The sequence below is a fragment of the Plecotus auritus genome (assembly GCF_963455305.1).
Source record: "Plecotus auritus genome assembly, chromosome: 7".
Lineage (NCBI taxonomy): Eukaryota > Metazoa > Chordata > Mammalia > Chiroptera > Vespertilionidae > Plecotus > Plecotus auritus.
In genome coordinates, this window is record NC_137774.1 from 119,055,629 (window position 1) to 119,074,504 (window position 18,876).

The following is an 18,876-nucleotide window of genomic DNA, read 5'->3' on the forward strand; positions in this document are numbered from 1 at the left end:
ATTACGAAGCTATCCCGCAGAACTGCTCATTTCCATTGAAATGTAGAAACTGCCTGTGCAGATGTGGGATCGGGGATGCGTGAAGAAATTCATAAATTGAAAACCCATAAAGCCAGAGGGTCTTGAAATCAGACCTGCTTCTGACACTGACTGGCTCAGTCACTGTGCATGGTCATTAAATGACTCCATCTTTTATTCTCTACATAGATCTTGGACAATAACCCAGAGTACCTGGGGTTTCTTAAGGAAAGGTGATTATTGCTATTAAGTAGAACCATTTCCTGTTCTCTTTTTAAAATCTCTGGGACCAAATCCAGCCTGAGGACCCGCTCCGGAGAGCAGCCAGGCAGTGTGCACCTCCATCCCTGGAACCATGCCAGGAGGCCGTGTGCCTAATCTGCTCAAAAATCGCTCCTTCTGTCTGTCACTGAAGCCTGAACACACACCAGGAATTAGGTACTAATTAATGTCAACACATTACAAATGAAGAAAGAAGGGAAATTGCTTGGACTCATTCCTGAAGAAATCTTCAGCAGTTCGCTTCAGTTAAAGTTAATGTGTACCTCAGGGCAGCATTGAACCAAATCATGAAATGCTGCTCATGTGGATGGGTGACCTGGAGGTGACCCGGGCGAGCCTCTGGACCAGTATTTGTTTCCATATCATGTCTGTTTTGTTAGGGTGCCGCTTATAACATTGGATATTCTGCTTGGTGGCATACATCTAAGAATCCAAACTACGGCTTCATAAGTAACAATTTCTAGAGTGCCTACACAAAATTCCAGGAAATAACTTTCAAAATGGCACTTTCCTGACTTTAATCCAATGCTGTTTTATGGACTTCGATGAATAGCTTTTCTAGGAGTGGAACAAATAGATTGTTACATGGATCCTGGGAAGTCTTCCTCTTTTCATTAGAATCAGATTCTAAAATCATGTTTTTATGTCTATAAAATTAGGAATTTGATGCTAAAATCCAAATAATCATTTTGTGTAATCATTATAATAAATATAGACTTCTATATAACGTTTGACCTAAAGTTATGAGAATGAGTCCAATATGTGAGATTCCAGTCAGGGGTGAGTGTTTAGCCAGGAATGGGAGACTCAAGCTGTAGAAAGAGCACTTTGAGCTTTTGAACCAAAAGGGGGCTCAATTTTATGTTCACTGTTTAGACTTCCTTATTATATCTTTCCTCTTTAAGGATGCCTTCAATGTGCACTTTACTGGACTTCCCCTGAATAAGAATGTCGGGGCTTGTACAGGCAAGCCTTGCTTGCTTTGCTCAGGCCTTCAGCTCCTAGAGAAGATTCAGTGCTCAGCACTGCACCTGGCACACAACGGGCCCAAGACCACTGAGGAACTCGGGAACACAGGGTGGCACAGACATACCTACATATAATGCCAAGCCAAGTTTTGACAATATTAGTAAACTATTGGAGAACCAGTGTCAGCACATGGACCTTGGAGTTAACACTATCTAGATTCCAGTCCTGACAACTGTATGTCCATGGGCAAGTTCTCCCTTTAGGGCTCAATTTCCTCATGTGTAAATGAGGGTTAATGATGGGTTCGTGGAGAAGAGGGGAGTGGTCTATAGTGAAGACTTGTTTGACCGCATCAACCCCAATGATATTGTTAAATTTAAAAAAATTAAGTTCTAGGAATTTTGGCTTTTAATGAAATACTGCCTTGATGGTTCTCTAACAGGTCCACCCCTCCCCCTAAATCTTAATATAATGATTGGAATGAAGGGATTCAAGAGCAGCACCTAGCACAGATCACATGTAAGTCTCAGTCTGTGTGCTCTCTACAAACCACACCATGGGAAGAACATGCAAGTTAAAAAGTCATGACAAATATAGTCTATTAAGAAAAGTCTGTTAGAAACTTCCTGGCTCCAGCGATGCATTAGTATTTCTGCGAATAATTTGCATAATTTTCATAGTATTTTGGTAAAGTCCTGGAAGACGAGAAAGCTGGAAGGGAAACAAGAGTGAAGGAGCACAGACTTGTTCTGGGAGGGTAGCAGGCAGACCAGGACAGGTCAGAAAATCATTCGTTCCTCGCAGTGATAGTACCGAAGAGGCTTTGTGTAAAGGTAGGAGTACAAGCCACACTTTGAAACATTTAAAAACTGGAAGAAATAGATGTTTTGGTCCCATTAAAATTTAACAGAATGGTACCACAAGCTTATCAAATATCTTATAGAGCACACTTACAAGTCAAAGGAATGTATTAAACCCATTAAAATGGCTTCCTCTGTGGGGGAGAGAAAATAGGACTGAAAAGGAATAAATACATACTTGTGAGGGGCCTTGTCCAGATCACTGGTGATTGAGATTTCTGAACTGAATATGATTAATTAACTTGACTCTCTGCACCTGGGGTCCAACAGAAACTGATCACCAGTACCACCAACATAACAATGATCCTACAACACACAGAGTGCGAGCAGGGTCTCCGTGGGAGCCCCTTACATTTCATGTGCTGGGGAATGATGCTTCAGGCTACAGAGTGCCTGGGATTCCCAGGTGCAGGTGTGAGTGTGTATGTGTGCGTGTGTGTGCTTTCCTGTGACTAACTTGTCACAAAGAGAAATGGAGCCTGAGAAAACTGCAGGCTTTTGATTGATTTGGCTTTCTTGAGGCAGGATATTCACGGTCTAAACATAGCCTTTCTTTTCAATAGAAGCTGTCCTTAACTTTCGCATGGTTTTGTGTGTGGAGTGTGTGTGTGTGCATTGACCTTTGGAGTTTACAAATAATAACAGCCCACCAATTCAAGACCAACACACTATAAGGGTTGAAATGCTTCTGCAGCAAAAACCCCAGCAACAATGTGCACCCCATTAAAATGTAATTAGATAAACATTTGCTACATGCTTGAAAAGTTTGCTTCCTTTACCAGGGTGAATAGGTTGGAATCCACCCACAGTTAATAAAAAGGTAAGGATCTGGGAACTTGGCTGAAATGGAAGACAAAGGAAAATAAAATTCTATTTTTTAAATAAAAGACATAGATACTCAACCAGAAATATGAATCATTGGTTTAAAAATCAAAAGATTTAGACTCGAAGACAGAGAGCAGGCAAACAGCTCTGGGGTGTGATTGTGTGTGTGTGTGTGTGTGTGTGTGTGTGTGTTGGGGGGTTGGGGGTTTGGGGGACAGCAAGACTGAACAAAAAAAAAGAGAGAAATCATGCACATGGATAACAGTGAGGTGATTGTGGGGTGGTGGTGGTGGGTAGAGGTGGAAGAGGGCATAGAGGGGATAAATGATGATGGAAAGAATAAAAGAAATTAAAAAATAAAAAGCAGAAGATTTCAGTTATATAAATCAGAAGATTTAGGTTATATACATCTGCCTGTCTCTGTTCTCTAAACCAAAGATATGGAGCAAAGATAGTATATACCTCTAATGGGATAATGAGATTATGGTCATAAACATATCTCAAATATTGCACTATATTTTTTATGTTCTATATTCTTGACCATTTAGCTACCTATCATTTTACTTCATGTTTGATAGGTTTAAGGTAACACCACAAATATGCATAGAGGTATGCACGTGCCAGTGAGCGCACTCAGCCTCCCTGCACCACCCAACGGCCAAACTTCCCTTCCCCTCTGTTCACTTCCTCAGAGATGCAAAGTATAAAAGTGATGGCATCCCAAAGTGGTTATGTCAAAGTCTGTGAGCCTTCCCTGCTCACAAGCAACACAAGGCTGGGTCTCATCTGTGCGTTTTGGGTACCAGGCAGCAGCTGCTTGTTATCCACCTTCACTGGAGCGTTTTCTCATTGATTGCATTCCTTTCCCGCCCCCCCTCTTTCCTCATAAAGAAAACAGAGAGAAGGAGAAAGGAAGTGAGGAAGGGGGAGGGAGAGATGGAAGGAAGGAGGTAGAGGGGACGTGGGAGAGGGAGAAAGAGAGAAGAGAGGGATGGAGAGAGAGGGAGGGAGAAAGAGAGAGAGAGGGGCTATCATTAAGACCACTGACACATCACACCACTAGCAGACGAGTGGACATGGGGGATGGAGAAGGCACACTCCACTACCAAAAGCTCAAACTCCCCTGCCTGCACTGCTTCTGTGTGTGTGTATAACCACATGCCAAGTGAGCACTATATAGTTTGGTAAATTGCATTCTTTTGGCTCAATTCTATTGGCTTAGGTAGCTTGAAGAAGAGATCTCTCTTTTTTTTTTTTTTAAATATATTTTATTGATTTTTTACAGAGAGGAAGGAAGAGTGATAGATAGTCAGAAACATCGATGAGAGAGAAACATCGATCAGCTGCCTCCTGCACACCTCCCACTGGGGATGTGCCTGCAACCAAGCTACATGCCCTTGACCGGAATCGAACCTGGGACCCTTCAGTCCGCAGGCTGACGCTCTATCCACTGAGCCAAACCGGTTTTGGCGAAGAGATCTCTCTTATGTGCTGCCTTCAGTGTAATGACACCCCCGCAATGAAACCTTTACAAATTCAAGGGGACTTTTTGCAAGTGTAAGAGTCAAGATATGAAGATGGAGAGTAAAATCATATCAATATGGAGGAAACAAGTACATGCTTAAACTGAAACTTCAAAAGTTTGTCCTATAAGAATAAAATGGTTGGTCTAGATGTTTTAATCATTTTTTATTATATTTTATTATACAGGGCTAGATACAACTGTTCAATTTACTGAAAACGTTTCTTAGTAAAATGTGAGCAGAGAGGTTTCCATAAAGAGTTACACTTAAAGGAATATTGTGCTGGGTATATAATTGATACAGAATAGGCTTTCTGAAAGATAATATAGCAATAGCTACCAAAAAACCTTAAAAATTCATTCGCTTGCCCGACACAAAAGTCTATTTCTAAAATACTATTCTAAAAAATTAAAGTTGGTACAATGTAGCCTTGTTTTTAATAGTACATTTCTTAAAGTCCAAAAATAGGAGAGCAGTGAAGCAAAAGATTTTACATACAATGAAATATGTAGCCTTAAACAACGATGTTTTAAAAAAATATTTATTGTGGTATAAAAATCATCATAAAATACTAACCAAAAGAGGTGGCCTACAAACTACTTCAGTAGCATGCCTCTTTTATAAAACAGACATGCAAAGCCTCTGTAAGGATAGTAAGGACATTTAGAAAAATGTAAAATATTATTTTTCTTTTTATGATTTTTTTTTACATTTTCTAAAACTTTTCTTTGAGTGCTTTCTTATGTGATTAGACACAATCCCATAATTGCTACTAAAAAAAAGACATTGTCCTAATGGGTTTGGCTCAGTGGATAGAACGTCAGCCTGCAGACTGAAGGGTCCCAGGTTCGATTCTGGTCAAGGGCATGTACCTTGGTTGGGGGCACATCCTCAGTAGGGAGTGTGCAGGAGGTAGTTGATCGATGTTTCTCTCTCTTCGATGTTTCTTCCTATCCCTCTCCCTTCTTCTTTGTAAAAAATCAATAAAATATACTTAAAAAATAAAATAAAAAAGACATTACTATTCAAAGTGCTTTCTCTCTCTAAGTTTAATGATTTAGTTAAACTCATAGGTTGTGTCCCAAATGATATACTATGGGTCCTGGGAGGGAAAGACCCTCATAGCTGTCTCAGGCTTGCACTATTTTGGGATTGTGAATGTAAAGTGATGAAAACAGGATGTACTACATTCCTAAGGAAGAATGGTTTTCCACAGGTTTGCCATCTTCTTCATCACCCATAACCAGATGCCCGTGCTATAACACAAATGGTAACAAACTGAATTCATTAAATGAAAGGCACTATCATATTGCTGATAATGAGGAGGGGGAGGAGGGGCTGAGTTTAAAGTGCTTTGGCCATCCTAACTTTATGTTTCCTGATTCTGATGCAATTGAAACCTTAACTTTCTCATATTGCAATGGTTTATATAATGTATTTATAGATATGCATAAGGGTATATGATAAAATAGTGTTTTATGGTTGGAGTAAGTAAGCAGCTGGAAACCACTTTGTTTGATTTGTACAGAAGAGTGGAAATTCAAACATAAACTGAAATGACCACTCCTTTGTTTAGCTATCATAGACTGTTTCTTTATCATAGTCACATGCAATCCATTGGGAAAGTAGAGGCAATGACAAACACAGCACCGAACTCCATTACAATAAGTATTGGTTCAGTGTATCATCCCTATATTGGTATCTCTTTAGATTCAAGGTAAGGGAAACAATGTCCTATAGTCCACTTTCTGTTTTATCACACAGGGTTGCTTAAGGCATAATCAAAAAGTGTTCAAAGGAACACTGACACAAAAGCTCTCCATCTACTTCCATTCTGGCCATGAGGATGAATAATTTCTGCCAAACCTCTACCCTTAACACTTTACTCAGCAGCTCTTAAAACTCGAATTTACAATGGCAAGCATCTGCATGTTGCCTTATATTTGGTATAAATCAGATCAACACATTTAATGACAAAAGTCACCAAATAGTTTTAAGAGTCTTGGATTGGATCTCACATTTTCTTATGCAAAATGAAGTAAAATATATTGTGAAAATGTGTTGTTGTTGTTGTTGTTGTTTTTTAATAAAAGAATTTCTATTCTACCGGTACTGAGAGGAATTTTTTTTTGCTGCTGTTGATCAAACCTTTTCTACCTTTGTGAACTTGGCCAATCATGTCCGAGTGCTTCCAATCAAAAGATTAAGAGAGTCAAACAAGGACCCCAATGAAAGAGTAGGAAACATGAAGATTTCAGACTTTTTTTAAAATCACATCTCTGATTTCACACAATAAAAAGCATGACTTGGTAAAGCTAAATGTCCTAGCATTGACTGTTAGATATCAGAGAAGGCTGTTAATTTAAGGTTTTATCAGATTACCAAACACTTGGCAATGTTTGCTTGATTGACAATTTTACAGCTGGTGTTCTGAAATATATTCCGCTTAGCAACTCATGTTAAGCAGAAGAAAATTTTCTAACTATGTCATGGTTGTGAAAACAGGTGCAGGATATCTGGAAAGCATTTTACTCTTAAAGAAAGACAAAAGTGGTCTTCAAACGAACAACTTGAACCTAAATCTTGTTATTCCAAGGAATAATAAAAGCAAACGAAACTTTCTATTTCTAAAAGTCGTATGTATTCCAACAAAAATAAACTTAGTTTTCAGCTACCAGGGCAAACTCAATCAACTAATTGTTAGAATAATTTTTCTTCAACGATTGTTATTTAAGTCTAAGAACACTTATTATCATCACAGTAATCTATTTTGTATTTTGATTCCTCTGTACTAGTGGTGGGTAAACTGATTTATAGAGTCTTTTCAAATGTTTACTCAAACATAAACTTTAGGAAAGAATTTTTAAAAATTGGAAGGCATTTTTACCTTTTTTGATTTTTCAGAAACTGTATTTTAGTCTCTTTAATTTTAGACTCTTTAATGAACAAAATGAATAATGGCCATCTCCTCAAAGTAACTGGAAACAGAAGACTGGCTTTTTTCATGATGATCTCTAAGATGCATTGGAAGCCTGAGTTAGAATACATAACAATGTAATTCCCAGGCTTTGATGGTATGGAAAATGCTAGCAGTGGTTCCTGAAACTAAAAATTCAACTTATTCTATTTGTAACCCCAATGAAAATTATCACGCATTACTTCACATCTATTTTTTTATTGCTTTTGATTGATTCTGGCGACAATGGCTTAAATAAAACAATAGGTTCTTTTTTTTAGTTAAAACTATTTAAATTAAGCCACAACTAATGTAGAAATACAAAAACTTATCTTTTGTTGGTTTGAAAACACTGGAAAAATGTCTTCACCATTTTAAACAGCCTTGGAAGTTATCAAATGATTATATTTCAAGTTCATCACCAATGAATGAAAATAAACTGCCCTTTAAGCTTCCCTCCCCCCATATCTTCTACCTAACATTTTTCAGATTTTTTCCCCTCCCCTTGACTTATTCAGTTTTGACGCAAATACAGTTACCAGCCTGGTATAGAAGCTCCCAAGGAATGTTTATTCATTTGGTGGCCTCTGTCTTCTTTCTAGGCAACCTAAGAGGAGCAATTGTTTGGTCTCTTTTCTATGTCATTCTTCTGCTCAGTGGGAACAAAGTGCCCTCTGCACCTCTCAGCCCAGCCTGCCTCTTTTCAGCGCTCCCAGTTTAGTGCGAGAGTACAAAGAGGAGTGATGAGCCTGGGGTACACCTTCTCCTACTCAGAGGTGCGCAGCTGGGAAGAAAGGCAGGGAAGTTCTGTTCACAGATCACACAAAGTACTCCCCACCAGGCCGCAGCTGTGACGAGCCAGCAATTCTTCCCTCGACACCTAAGGCACATATTTCATAGTCTAAGAATAGATGTGCTTACACTGATCAAGAGTGGGGGAAGCTGACAGAATTACCCTCATATGGCTGGGGCTCAGATGCATCAAGATGTCAAGAGATCTGGTTTTAATTGAGCTGCAAACTTTTGCCATGTGGTCTTCTACACACAGGGCCATTTTGCCTTATATGGCCAATAGCATATGTTTTGGCAATATAAAAAAACAAAACAAAAAAAAAGTGAATAAAAACAAAACAAAACACAAAAACGAGAACTCAGGAACTGTAGAAAAGAATTATAACTAGTGAATGCTATCTAGAAACATGATATTTATATTTTTGATTGTTATACAGATTTAATATGCCAATTAAAAAAATTACTCCACAGTGATTACTGTTTTATTCACTTGTAGGGAGGTGATTCTCTTAGAGACAGATTTTCTTATGACTGACATGTTAACAACTGATAAAATACTTTGGTGTTTTGATTATTCATTTGGCATTAGGATTACTTCTTTGAGAAAGTCTGAATAGTAAGTCCAAACTGCTACAATATTTTTATTATCATGATACCACAAAGTAAACACTGAGAACTGACTCACCATCCAACTGATGTAGAAAGATCAGAGAAGACTCATATCATAATTTAACCTTAAGTGAGAGTTTATGTGAAAATAAAAATTAAGCTATCAGATCAACTCTAAAATACAACTTATTTAGTCTATTTCTTCCTTTCAGGTTTAAAATATAAAGCCTTCATTGCCAAATTAGTCCAGATGTCGGCTTAGAATAAAAGCCAAGTTCCATTAGAAAATGGTACTTGTTTTTAACTTCTAAGAGGTCTGTACCTTCTCTTGACAAAATGTGAGGCCTCCATATTTGCAAACTTACTGTTGGTGCATGGACTAGCCTGAAACTTGGGAGTTCTGTTTTTGTCTCTATGTGGCCTCTTAGTAAAATTGTTTTTATGGAGAGCATATTCACAAGATAAAATTTAAATACATTCTTCATAAGGTGAAAACTTCTGGCTTTATTATCTGTAAAGAAATAGTTATACTCTTGGAGGTAGCAGGGTATGCCTGTGTCTCGACCAGAGGTGGAATTTATAGGTGAGGCAGTGTCCTATCCATCCCTGTGGTCATCCATTTTTCCCTGATATAAAACAGGCTACATAAAGAGAGAAGGTGACAGCTATGCCAAATAATTACCTAACCTATCATCTGCATATTGTTAGCTAATTTGTTGATTAATTAAAAGCTGTGTACAGTGAACACTGTGATCCAAGTCTGGATAAACTTGATATTCAGCTTCTGGGAGGTTGCAAGGACATGTTCTAGATTGTTCTGACACCACATGTGAGGTACTTTCCTGAGATGCATCATTGTTGACCCAGCAGAACTTGGGGCACCTTTAGAAAACCCCATTTCACCTGGGCGACATTTGTTAGATCACCAATTGGGGATGGGGATGGCTAGACCTATAGCTACTGCCTCAAAGGTTTTAATTACAAAATCTAAGTGTTCTTTAAGCTTTGTCACCCTTGCCTCCTTTGCCCAAGGAAGAGGCCAAGACCCTAAATGTCAGAAGCTGCCACAGAATAGAGCAAAACACCTGGTAAAAAGGCCACAAAACCCAGCTGCAACCAAACCATCTTCCATATGGTTAGTGTCGAGCTGCAGGACAGCAGTTAGCCTCTGACACCACAGAAATCTCAACACTCCACTTCCACCTGCTTACCTTGCTATCAGGCACCTGGATTTTGTTTCTACTTTCTGATCCTATTCAATTACTAAAATTGAAGTGTAAACTCTCCTGGATTTTTGTCTTTATTTTTTACTAGAGGCCCAGTGCATGAAATTTGTGCACGGGGGGGGGGGGGGTGTCCCTCAGCCTAGCCTGCACCCTCTCCAATCTGGGACCCCTTGAGGGATGTTCGACTGCCGGTTTAGGCCCGATTCTGGTGGGATCAGGCCTAAACAGGCAGTCGGACATCCCTCTCACAATCCAGGACTGCTGGCTCTCAACTGCTCACCTGCCTGCCTTCCTGATTGCTTCTAACTGCTTCTGCCTGCCAGCCTGATCACCCCCTAACCACTCCCCTGCCAGCCTGATTGCCCCTAACTGCCCTCCCCTGCAGGCCTGGTCACCCCTAACTGCCCTCCCCTGCAGGCCTGGTCACCCCTAACTGCCCTCCCTTGCAGGCCTGATCCCCCCTAACTGCTCTCCCCTGCAGGCCTGGGTCCCTCCCAACTGCCCTTCCCTGCAGGCCCAGTCACCCCCAACTTCCCTCCTCTGCTGGCCTGGTCACTCCTAACTGCCCTCCCCTGCAGGCTTGATCGCCCCCAACTGCCCTCCCTTGTAGACCTGGTCCCTCCAACTGCCCTCCCCTGCTGGCCATCTTGTGGTGGCCATCTTGTGTCCACATGGGGGCAGCCATCTTTGACCACATGGGGGCAGCAATCTTGTGTGTTGGAGTGATGGTCAATCTGCATATTACTCTTTTATTAGATAGGATAGAGGCCTGGTGCACAGGTGGGGGCCAGCTGGTTTGCCCTGAAGGGTGTCCTGGATCAGGGTGGGGGTTCCCTTGGGGCATGGGGTGGCCTGGGTGAGGGGCCTGTGGTGGTTTGCAGGCCAGCCACGCCCCTCTGGCAACTCAAGCGGAGGCCCTGGTATCTGGGATTTATTTATCTTCTACAATTGAAACTTTGTAGCCTGGAGCAGAGCCAAGCCTTCTGCTCGCTCCATGGCAGCAGTCATTTCTGTTGGGATTTACTTATCTTCTATAATTAAAACTTTATAGCCTTAAGCAGAGGCCAAGGCAGGCCAGGGCTTCAGAAACTTGGCTTCCTCCATCGCCGGGGGCAACCCTAGCTTCCTGCTCTTTCCAGCTCCATGGCTGCTGTCATTTTTGTTGGGATTTATTTATCTTCTATAATTGAAACTTTGTAGCCTGGAGTGCAGGACTGGGCCGGCCAGGTTGTGTGGAAAGCTTGGCTTCCTCCATCGCCAGGGAAACCCAAGCCTCCCTCCTGCTCTCTGTGGCTGCAGCCATCTTGGTTGGGTTAATTTGCATACTCGCTCCTGATTGGCTGGTGGGCGTGGCTTGTGAGTGTAGTGGAGTGATGGTTAATTTGCATATTACTCTTTTATTAGATAGGATTTTTATTTTAAAAAAATCTTTATTGTTGAAAGTATTGCCTATGTCCCCCTCTTCCCCCTATTGACCCCTTCTAGCCCACCCTCATTCCCACCCCAGGCCTTCACCACCCTATTGTCTGTGTCCATGGGTTATGCATATGTGCATAGATTTTTGTCTTTAAAATTCACTCTTGTCACTTATTGTCTGACATCAACTTCCTTCTGACTACTTCATCTTAGAATCCTGCTACTAGATGCTTTCCTGACCACTTTCTCTTGAAAATTCCTGTTCTCCCTGACCTAAGCCAGCACTAGAAAAGCTGGAGTCAGAGCCATGTGGGCCAAGTCCTGGTCTGAACCCATGGCTGGGTGTTGACATCAGGTCTCAAACCCTGCATGGGTCACTTTGATCCAACAAAAGGAATCTGAGCTGCTGTCCGGCACTCCTGAAGATAGATGGGTGTGGGCGTGTGGGAGTGTAAGCGTGAAGGAGTGTGAGAGTGTGAAAGTGTGCAAACATGTGTGAGTGTGTGGGTGTATATACAAGTGGGAAATATATATAATAGGAAAACCTTTGCTGATGGCAAAGGCTGAAAGACAAGTGACCCAGGTTCTAATTCTGCTTCTGCTACCAGCTTGCTGGATGGTCTAGAGAAAGCTACTTTCTGTCTCTTGGATCGCAGTTTTTATATTTGAAAAATGAGTATATAAAAATTACAAACTTCCTGTACTACAAAAAGTACAGTATGAACTACAAAATCACCGTCCTGATTCTTTTCAATCTGCTTAATGATATATTAGAAGTTGAACATAGAGCTGGAAACAGATGGCCATGTTTAATAAACTCAAAAGCAGACTCAAAATCCACTGTCACATGCTTTTTGGGTTACAGTTAAAATAGTATGGGAGCCCTATCCGGTTTGGCTCAGGGGATAGAGAGTCAGCCTGTGGACCGAAGGGTCCTGGGTTCTATTCCGGTCAAGGGCACATGCCTGGGTTGCGGGCTCGATCCCCAGTGAGGGGTGTGTGCAGGAGGCAACCGATCAATGATTCTCTCTCATCATTGATGTTTCTATCTCTCTCTCCTTCTCCCTTCCTCTCTGAAATCAATAAAAATATATATTTAAAAAAATAGTATGGGAATGGAGACTGGAATATTACTGGCCCCACCCTCGGTGAGAAGAGGACATCTGTGGGGGTGATGTCCAGAGGAACACCAGCACCCTGAGATTCCTCTGCTGGTCTCTTGGCCGGGAATAGACCCTTCTTAAATTCTCCTGAGACCCAGACATGGAAATAAGCACATCTTCCTCTCCCGTTGATTTAAAAAAGTGCCTCAGCTTTTTAATATAAAGAATTGGGTGAACAGGAGACACTGCATGTCATCTTAATTTGAAAGTAAATGGAACATGTCCCTGAGTGGCCTTCATCAATTATAACCAAGAACATAAACTCAGTGCACCCTCCTTCTCCCACTGACTGTATTGATGGCTTCCCTGTTTCCACATTGAAGGACTCAAGAAGCAACAAACATTAGATCATCCTCTCTTTTTTGGATGCTAAAAATATATTGCAATTTAACTGCACTGAAATCTAAAGACTACTAGTAAAACCCAAACCACAGACAAATGTGAATATCACATTTTTTTAATAAGAAATCACTAATCATTCGTATGTCTCCTGCTAACTCAGGCTGGACAATAGGATGAGTTGGTTTATAAGCAATGTGGATGTCAGACAGAAGCAGATTGGTAAAGCAAATATACTAGAAAGTCAAAACCCACTACTCCCGTCAATGGAAACTTAGCCCTTTAAAACAAGAAAGGGCTCTAGAAATAAACCAGAATAAGATGAAGATCTAGGAGACTGAGGTCCAGAGAGGTTAGGTGGCGCCATAGGATCCAGTAGCTTAGGGCTGAGGGTCTTTCCTATGTCTGAAGTGATGCCTGTTACTATGGTCTGCTGTTTGCTATATCCTTATGCTTTAAAAAAGTAAAATATTTCCCCCAAGTTGACTTTTTAAGTAGAAATTACTGCGGCACTTTCCATGTTCCTTTTCAAGTTCCCTTCTCGGATTTGACATATATGTTCCTAGCAGGAGTTCCCACCTGCCCTCTCCTCCTGACCATAGTCTTGCCCTTGACACAGGGCCCTGGCTCCTGATTTCCTCTTCCTCAGACTCCCTCTTCCTGAATATCGTGCTTTGCTCTCTGCCTTCGTGTCCCATTGTCTCCTTTTCTTTCTCTAGTCGCATGGTAGCATCCCTCGTTCCTGACGTCTCCATAGGGGTCCTCAAACTACGGCCCGCGGGCCACATGCGGCTCGCCGAGGACATTTATCTGGCCCACTGGGTGCCGCTGCCTGTCCTGCTTAGCAGCCGACTCGTCCCGGGCCCGCAGTGTGCAGAGGAATTTGTTCATAGTTTTTTTTTTAAACTATAGTCCGGCCCTCCAACGGTCTGAGGGACAGTGAACTGGCCCCCTGTTTAAAAAGTTCGAGGACCCCTGCTCCACAGTAGCCATCTTAGTTGTCCTGACTTTCAGACTCACCTACATCATGGTTATCTCAGTGTGGTCCTCAGGACAGCAGCCTCACATGGCCGGGGAACTTCTTAGAAATGCAGATGCTCAGGTCTCAGACCAGACCTACTGTCTCCCCGGTGGTGGGGCTCAGCAATCTGTGTTTTAATGAGCCCTGCAGGTGATTCTGATGCCAAGTCAGAACCACTAACCTGCAGTATCTTTTGGTAGCATGACAAGAGCTCTGTGTAGGACTGCTTGTGTTCAGATTCTGCTTTCTGTACTTTGAATAAGTTATTTAACCTCTCTGTGCCTCAGTTTTCATCTGTGAGATGGGAATAATAACACTTTGCCTCAGAGATTTGTATGGAGATGAAATGATACAAGATATGTATGTAAAGTACTTAGTATAGAGCAAAACCTAGGAAATGCTAAAAAATATTAGCACTTTACAACACAAGATGTGAGTCACTTTCCATATCACACCCTATGAAAATTGTAAACAAATATTAATCAATAGTGAAACCATGTTGCTTAAGAATGTAAATTACATACTGAATCAGGTCTTAATATTACCAATTAATATAAAATTACTTTCACGTGTGCATTTAAAATAGTAACATGAATATTTAATTTGTATATTTCAACAGATAATAAAAATGATGACTTAATACCAACTCAAAAGAATCAGTTTAGAGAAAGCTATTTTATTGCCACATAGAAGTAAACCCAGAAAAAGGTTTGCAAGTTTGTTCTTGTAACAGCTGATATCCTTAAAGGGAAACACACACACGTTTGTTGCTAATAATAAAGCACCCTGGTCTTTTTCAGTCTAGGACAACTGTGAACTTGCCTGTGCAGAATATCCTTGAGGCATAAAGGCAAGCTCAGCAGATGGAACAGGACCCCACAAGCAACTCTTCAAATCTGAATCATGCATTTTTCTTGCATGCAAATATCATTTCATATTGATACTACTAAACGTGTACCCATAATTGCTGCTATACTTGCAATGATTATAAATGAGTTTCACAGTATTTCACATATAAGTTGATCCCCATGTATATATTTTCAAATATATAGTTAAAGTTGTGGAATCCCTTTACATATAAGGTTTCCTCACCTAATGCTAAAGTAGTTTGCTTTCCTCCCATGCAGATATCAAAACCTTTTAAATATATTATACTTTTAATAAAGAATAAAAATACTAGACACATCACTGTTCTCATACCCATGAGGAGTGCCATTAATTAGCAGAGCATTTTATATGTGATATCCACATTTTAAATTAGCTATTATTTTCCATGATGACCATATTGCTAACGGATATTGCAATTTTAAAGCTCATGTTACTTGGAACATATGTACAGTGTATGGTCCTGGTGAAATGGCTCAGACCAATAGGAAAAATAAAAAGCCCGCCCAGAAAGGACCTTTTTAAAGGCAGGCCAAGAAGTGTATGTGTGTAGCATTTTTTTGGCAAGTCAGTGGTAAAGTCCTGAGCTGGGAATATCTTGGACATAAGGTTATGCAATTGTGGTTAAGGAAATATGGTGGTTGTCAATTTAATCCCTAGCTGACCCAATTTCCGTTCATATAAACTATGTTCTGGGGCAATCATTGGGAGACCAATTTGACTTTGGTTTAAAAGTAACTTCCTTGCCTTTTATGACATTTCAAATTTTCACTAAAAGGTAAAAGAATTCTATAAAACAAAGGCTTGAAAGGTAGAAAAATGTATAGGTACAGTTTTATAGGGTATCAGTAAAGGTTCCTCTACAGCAAAGTACAAGAAATTCTATAAGACAATAAACCTAATGGAGTGGAAACCAGAAAAAAAAAGTCTAAAAATCAGACGTGAATGGGAGTTGCTCCAATTGGAAGACACAGTTACAAACACAGTTCTCTGAACTCTTTCTCAGGCTTCATAATGTTGGCCCTGAAACCATGCTGCTTAGTACTCGGGAGGAGATATGGAAATCAGAGATCTTCTTTCTGGTCCCAAGACACTGCAGTGCCCACAGTTCTCTTTGGGGTTCGTTATTGTTCATTTTAGTAATAATCATTTTGGAATAAGGAATCTGTACTTGATTTCCCATTGTGAAATCAATCCTTTTAAAAAAATAACAGAACCACTGTTAAGATTGGAACACTGAGAGGACAATGGAACCAAACGAGCTACAGGAGCTGTTACAAAGGAATATATTTATAAAAACAAACAGGGCCAGACAGCCTTGATAGCGTTTTCAATAGAATTAAAAACTTAGTGAGCACAATGAATGCACCTTAACGCACATATATTTATATTTTTGTAATGCATTTGATACAGTATCTCAATAAATCTTGTTTGCCAACCTAATTAGCATTGGCTTTGCTGTGTGCTCTGTCACAGGGAGAGAGCTGGCTGGAGGACAGGTCCTAATGACTCAGGGCAATGTGTTGACTCTGGGATCAGCATGAGGTCTGGTTTTGTTTAATGTCTTTTTTAACGATCTGGAAGAAAGAGGAAATAATTCTTGAATCAAATAATGTTTTAATGACAGGCACATGGGCAAACTGGAGAACACAGTGGAGGAGAAGTACGTGAATGCCAGTTCCAGGTTTGCTATTGATCGGAAGGGGGCCAGTCACTTCACCTCTCTGGGTCTGCTACCCCGCGTGGAAAATGGAGATAATGGCACTCTTGTGAGAATGCAGAGATAAGATTTTACGATTTCAAATACCAAGTCTGATAATACTCCCTCTGATAATATTTCTTGCTTACCTACGGCTTACAATACAGGTTAGGAGTTATTTAATACGGCCAAACATAGGGTAGGGCCAGTGACAGAGAGAAACAGAACAGCATTGTCAAGGGACTACGCTTGGAAGACAGATGGCTAAAACACCCTGAAAAATCACCTCTTTACCAAGGAGGAAGTTCAGAGAGAATAGGATGCTGAAGAACAGCAAGAGAATCTTCTGTGGGAAAACTAGATGAGAGGGTAAAGGATGAAGTGGTAAAGGGAACGGCAGTCTTATGTGTTTGGGGTTGGGTAGAGGGATAGGAGAGGGACCTCAGGGAGACCTCCCACATGGTCCACCTTTTCCCCTTCTGCTCTACATCAAAGGTGCGTTTACACACAAGTACTTGCTAATTGCTATTTAAATGTAACGGCAGAAGCCAGTAGGCCATTTTAGGTAAAACCTTAAAAGATGATCTTGGTAGAGTCACCTCTAGTCTGATGTAGTTGTATTGTTAGGGACACTTTGCTCTGTCTGCACTGGAACAGGTAGCTGGAGGAGGGTAGCGGGTGGATGGCTGGTGCTCATTTAGACAAACAAAACTAAAAACGATTTACAGTTTATCTGAAATATGTTTACCAAACAGACCAGCATTCTTGTGACAGCTGAAGTCTCTATTCTTTTTAGTAGGAGAGAATTAACATTAGAAGATTACTGGTCCTTGCTCTACAGAGCAGGGTTGCTCAGACCAGCCTGATCCTAAGTATTTTCCAAGAGTGCTTCATAAAAATATAGATCTCTGTGTCTCAGCCCAGACCCGTCAACTCAGAATCTCCAAAGAAGCCAAAGTAATTGTTATGATCAGGTGAGCGGGAGAAACCCCAGGCTGAGTAAAGGGAACTGGATTATTCTAAAGAGTTGTCTAATCAATCTGTGATAGTCTGATGTAACCATAGCTGCAAAACTGTGTTCCTTCCAAGCTGACCCAGAAGATTTATGTGGAATTATTAGTTTTTGTTTTTTCCTGAATAGAAACAAAGATTTCATAGAAAATAGACTAGACTAGGCCATTGCTTTTTCAGTTTTCCTTACCACTCAACAAAGACCATGTTACTCCTCTGAAACATCATTTTACAGTTTCTAAATTTATATTCTGCGTGTTTCCAAAAAACAGTTTGAGAAATATATTTCAAATTGTCTGGTTAGGGAAGGTTGGCAAAATAAACCTTTAGATGTGAGTGAAGGGACTTATTGTTGTCTCATCACCAGCATTCTTATGGAATTGAGGCTAAAATTCACCCCTGCCTTCCAGAAACATTAGAGGGAGACTAAGAAAGCGTTCCCAACCAGGGAGTCCTCTTCACATATGAATCCTTCTCGGGTGGTGTCTGGGCTGGTGAAAGCCCAGGCCCCTCTCTGATACAGCACTCTTGGCTCTCTATCCATGCCATTTCTAGAAACAGAGATTTCAAGATTAATTTGATGTTTAGAAACACGTAAGACACAATTTTTAAAAAGTGCATGTGAAAGGGTGGGTTGGAGGAGAAGATCCCAGAAAAATATCCAGAAAAAACCAACATAACTCAATGAGGAAGAAAAACATTTATGCTATGGAATAATATGGAAAAAACTAAGATTTAAAAAAATAATAAATAAAAGCCTTAGCTCTGGCCAGTGTTCTCAGTGAACGAAGGGTCATAGTTTTGATTCCTGGTCAAGGGCATGTACCTGAGTTGTGGGGTTCCCTCCCTGTATCTTGTCAGGGCACATGCAGGAGGCAACTAGAGGCAACCTGTCAATGTGTCTCTCTCACATTGATGTTTCTCTCTCTCCCTGCCCCCCTCCCTCCTTCCACTCCCTCTGAAAGGCAATGGGAAAAATATCCTCAGGTGAAGATTAACAAACAAAAAGCCTTAGAGACCATTATTAAATAGGTTGTAAAATGATGAAAAACATCCTTGGAAAAGTATATCTACCATAAGTGATTATTTGTGGCCAAACTTTACTTTGACTAAAATGATTGTGGTTGTTTTAAAAGATTTTTTGGTGTGCATTTTTTGTCTGAGGTAAATTTTGCTGTTTCAATCCATTTTCTCTGAACAGATGGAACATTTTGCTCTTTTTTTCCGGACAGGCTATGGCCTGCACATCTTAACTATTGTCGTATGTTATTATTATTATTAC